Source organism: Mytilus californianus, unplaced genomic scaffold, assembly GCF_021869535.1.
Source record: "Mytilus californianus isolate M0D057914Y unplaced genomic scaffold, xbMytCali1.0.p SCAF_23, whole genome shotgun sequence".
NCBI classification, from domain to species: domain Eukaryota; kingdom Metazoa; phylum Mollusca; class Bivalvia; order Mytilida; family Mytilidae; genus Mytilus; species Mytilus californianus.
Genome location: NW_026262672.1, coordinates 4628084 through 4633653, shown reverse-complemented (window position 1 = coordinate 4633653; position 5570 = coordinate 4628084). Strand labels below are relative to the sequence as shown.

General features: G+C 31.5%; 1 long non-coding RNA gene across 1 annotated transcript; it reads left to right on the top strand.

Annotated features, from left to right (window-relative positions):
- The first annotated feature begins 865 nt into the window (after positions 1 to 865).
- On the top strand, positions 866 to 2989 carry LOC127732336 (uncharacterized). Its single transcript, XR_007996198.1, has 3 exons — positions 866 to 962; positions 1858 to 1944; positions 2474 to 2989. It is a non-coding gene; the product is annotated as an uncharacterized LOC127732336 (long non-coding RNA).
- Positions 2990 to 5570: the final 2581 nt, after the last annotated feature.

Sequence of the window (5570 nt, the reverse complement as noted above, 5' to 3'; positions counted from 1 at the left end):
ATGGGGACGTTAAATCCGATGCCTCGTGTGAAGAAAGTGCCACGTTCTTTGCACGTTAAGAACCCTTGCAACAACTCTTTGAGGGGTCCGTAGGTGACCTGTTGCAAGGCTAAATTTCTGTCCCTATCCAATATACCCTCATTTCCCGTGGCAGTCTAAATTTCTCCGACCTCAATCCCTTAATCTATTACAGAACCCACCTATTGTATTTATTGTTAACTTGTTCTCGTCCTGAATATGCATGACATATTTGCCACTGGACGTTAAGCAACCAACAATCAATCAATCAATATAAATACAATGTACAGTGTCTGGCTCGTAAAGAGAAATGTTCACGAGAGTAACAGGTTGTCCTGATCTTTCAACATTCATCACTGTAGAATTGTCAGTCTTTAAGACAACATTTGTAGATAATGCTTCTAAAAATAAATGCGTCATTGGTGTGCCTGCGTTTGTTCTTGATTAGTCAAACTGGTGGTCCATTCTAGTAGTTTTTTTCATACTTTTACCCATATTCTGCACAAAATCGTTTTTAAATTCAGTGCTTCTGTCCAGTTGATAATTCACATTTGACCTGCAATAATGGGCTTTTATCTCTCCTCAACCAGTCCTCTACCATCCCAAAACGTGGTAACTTCTTTAATGAAATATTAGCATTTACATTGTGTCCCGCATGATGTCTCTTAGCTTGGTATGTGTTGGCTTTGTACTTCGCAGGTAGGTTAATGTACTTTAAAAAAAACTGGCACTGAATATCGGTGTTTGCATCGAAATCGAAATCTGACGTCATTTACCAAACTACGCGGAATCTGATTGGCCTGATCGTTCCATCAACGTCAAGGTTGGGCTTGCACATGCACATCACGTCATACTTCGTGATCATCAGCTGATCGGGCACCTTGTCATGAGTGTCTTATCACGTAAACACACGTTTCAAAGATGGATATTGCTATTATTTTGAGGTAAGTTTGTTTCAAATTATCATATTCTTTTACTGCCAAAGGCCGTATATTTCATTTCATTGAAGGAAGATTATACATCTAGATCAAAATGTACCTTTCTTTAAAAAGGGGTGTTAATTTTCACATTTGGCGTTTTTCTGGCTATTTAAAAAACGGCAAGGACGAAAGGCAGTGTTTATAGAAAGTATAATTTTAGGCAAGTCAAAATTACTTTACTAGTGTTAAAATAATGTGGGTGCTTATGAAAAAGTGCTGTCAGACTGACATGCCATGGCCATATTAGATCATATTATTGTGGAGGAAAACACTTCCATATATTTTGAGCATAAATCTTCAAATTACTCTTTAAGCATCATGATTATGTCCCATTTTCTCTTAGGTATTTGATTTGTATAATCATTTACATATTACAAATACAAAGAAGGGGGTCAAAGAAAGAAAAAGAGATCATAGTAAAACATATGCATTTTTTAACTACATCATGGCACAGTGTGTGCAGTCATGCCAATAGCTTGTCTAAATTTAGTAAATTATCATTATAAGTAGGAATTTGATATATAAAAATAACTAGCTTTTATAATTATTTAGTATGATGTGACCATTTTTCAAACACAATATTAATTTCATTCATGTTTTAAAATCTCATATTAACATTTTATTTCATCACTTTTTGTGTTCATACATAGAGCAATTTTGATTTATTGATTTATTGCACTTTAAAAAGTGATATAAACATATTATCATTATATTGATTAACTATCAAAATTGTCATGAGTTCTGTCTGTTGTAACTATGATGTCTAGTACAGATTAGGAGGACACTTTTCAACTATTTAGAGTGTTATGGGCTTGAAATATTCCAGTTATGATTGTAAAGTTATCTTCTTCTTTTGTAGAAAGATTATCACTACACATTAGAATGAAATTTCTAATACCCAGAGAAAACATAGTTTCCACAATGCCAAACAAGAGGTCTCCAAAATGTAAGCATTGATATTATTATATTGTTTTGTGTGTACATAACTGTTATGCTTCCCTCAGTTTCATTCAGTCAGTGCAGATGAAGTAATACAAATAAGCATATTGGTTAATCAGTGATTATGTCTCAGAAAGTATAATTTTTAGTATTATGTAGTTTAAACTATATAATATATATTGTTATTTTAAAGAAACTTTTTAATTTGGAAATGTATTTTTAACTAAAAGGTTACATCCAAGTTAACTGTTATGCTTTTTTATAGGAAGATAGAATTAAACTTACTATTTTGTATCAGATCATATATGAGGGTCTGGATGGGGGTCCTTCATTTCTGTATTCTTTAATTTTTTAGGCCATTTCTCTCTAATCTTTATACATATTGCCCATTATTCTCTATTCTTTATATTTTAGCACCTCATTATTCTCTATTCTTATTATAAATTTTTTGGTCCATTATTCTCTAGTATGTAAACTCCACACCCTCATATATCAAGTATATTTTATCCAAATATTGTTTACAATTCTATTTTCAGCACTTTGGTGACTTGTAAGCAATGGTATTATACCACACAATGAAACTGTGAGAGAAAAAGACTGCACTTCCTTTATTTTGAAAATGCAGCAAAAGGAAATTGTGTATCATATAAAAACTACAGAGATGATTCTGGATCTATGCATGAAAAGAGAAATGATAGAAAATATATATGTGAGAATTAGTTTTTGATATATATCAAAGAAGACTGATTACTGAGCTGTGTATAAGATAATTCATGACATGTTACATGTGAATTAAAGGAAAATTGAAGAAAAGGAAATTGTCGGATAAAACATGTTATAATATTGTGATGATTTAAAATCTGTGAGAAATGAAATGTTTATGACTATTTATGACATTAATTACTAAGATGTCAAAACAGACTGATAGCTTTAAATAAAAATGTGTAAAGCTGATTTGTGGCATACAAAAAAGTGAATTTAAAATAAACCAGTTGAAAAACATTGAAGGCAAACAATGTTTAGTATTACAACAAATGGATATCAAACAAGGAACCAACAGCTAATTTGATTCTGGAACATGTAAGACAGAGACATTTCAAAGGTTTGAATGTGATTTGGATTTATTGAATGAAAAAAATTAGTGTAGCAGGATTTGATATTTTCAAAATAAAGTGTGAGGCATTATTTAGATCAGAAATATATGAAGATTCATCAGACATCTTTATAAAACATTTAAATAGACATTTATTATTTGACCATTCATTTATACTTTATTATGAATTGAAAAATCAAAAGCTTTATTACAAATCATTGTATAGACATTATTTATTTACCATTGTCTGGCAAGATACATAAACATCATAATACAATGAGTATTATGAAACATGCAAGTTTTTAGTGAAAGTATACATTTATGTTCATGTATATAAAGATAAATAAATGTTTTAGAAATTCGCTTTAATATTGTATGCTATTTGTTTTCTTTTATCATCCTTCTTAAATTTTTGGGCTAACTACTAGTACTTGATGTACTTTTTTTATTTAGTGTTAGAAGTTAAGTAAGTTTTAATCTTGGACAAATGGATTCAGCAGTTAAAGAAATAAAATTTTTAATATTTTCTGGGCTTTACCACTGTCTCTTATTCAGCAGTTACAGGGGATAATGAATGATACATATTTCTCACAGCAGATTTGATTTCTTGAGGTCAACTTAGGGAGCTACCATTTGATTTTTATGGGGGGGCTAGGATGAAAAATTTTGTCCTGCCTATTTATTTTTCCCTCTATTCAGTCCTGCCTTTTTATTTTTCACTCTATTCGGTCCTGCCTTTTTTTATTAGTTTATCCTGACTTTTTTTAACCTAAATTGTCATCCTGCCTTTTTTTTTACTCAAAACTCCTGTCCTGCCTATTTTTTTCAAATTTCATCCTAGCCCCCCATAAAAATCAAATGGTAGCTCCCTTACACATTTTAAGAGAGAAATATCATGTATTATATGACTAATAATGTCTCTGATTTTAATAAACCCTTCATTTGCAGAATGACTGGGTTTTTACAAGGAAATTCATTCATAATGTGCACAATATTTATTATTGTTATAAAATTTAAGACTTCACCAGGAAATTGATAATTGAGGACCCTTGAAATAGCTTCTGTTTTTAAGTCAGTAAGAAAGGAATTGATCAAAACCTTCTACATATAGACTTTGATACTTTTTGTCATTTTAAACTATAAAACACATCAGAATGGTGTCTCAACAGTATGACACAAATTAAAAACTATGCATAACCCATACAAATCCTTTAAATTGTATATTCAAGAAAGAATGCTCACATTGTGTGTGAAATATTGAAGATCTCACATTGTGTGTGAAATATAGAAGATGAAACACCCACCCCCTTTTTTTCAAAACGTACTTATTTAAGGGCATGGTATTTTTTAATAATTAACGAATGTTATTTATTGCCATATATGCGTGATTTTCTAAATATGCGTGCATGATATAATCAGAAACAACAGCGCAAGAATGTTTTTATCTTCCATTTATGAAATTCCCGTAAACGCAACTTTGGAATGTTTTACCTCAATTACCTCCCTTCCGCGATCAGTAAAGCGTTTATGCAATGGGCGTCATTTCAGACGGTATATGCGGACAACAAACAAACGAGTAGAACAAGTTACCAACGGCAATATTATTTCAAATCCTTTGAGTTGTTTATAGAAGAATTAGTCAGCTTATTGAAAATTGCTGAACGCTTGTATAAATTTTTGGTTAAATTGAAAATAGAGGTATTTTTTATGATAAAATTCATAACAACGGACGTGAATTTCTGGTTTTAATGTTGTTAAAATAAAGGGAAACATTTATCAGTGAGCGATCAGCAGTTTTTATGGAGTAAAAGGTATCTTTTACCGTACAGTGAAATTTCATGGCGACATTTTTAGTATGGGAACTTGTTCTACAGGCTAAATCATATGGGAAATTAGTCTTTTCGTATAATCACGTGACGACTTAGACACCACGTGTGACAGCAGAAAATATTTTCTTGGTAGACGTATCACCAATGTGTACCACATAAACAAATCTGGAATCAGTTATTTTTCTTTCAAAATAAAAAATAAATAAAAAAGGTGGGATACCTAGAAAATTAATAAAATCCGGCATTAACCTACCTGCGTTCTGTGTATATGTTTAGTATGTTGATAGAGCTATATTTGAAGAATACTTTAGCTTCATACCTGCACATGCCCTGTCAATACCAAAAATTCTATCGGTCTAATAAAAAGGGTCCCTGGTGTCCTCCTTATACCACTCAAGAATACTTTCATCCAGTTGTGTGTTGATCTCCTCTGGAAATTTTTTTAAAGCGCCACCAGACACAGAGTACAGCATCTCGTAGCTGCGTCCTCTTAGTACAGGTAATTGACTGATAATGAATTTTATCAACTCTTGTGGAGACCAGGATAAAGAGAGTTTTGATTTTAGTCTCCCTTTTCCGATGTTACAATTCATTCTTTCTGCCAGTGATACCCCTGGAATTGTAAATCATACGTCTAATTTTATTGAAAATATCTTTCCCACATGTATTTACATTTTGCAATATTAGTTTGATGAAAAACTATTCATAATA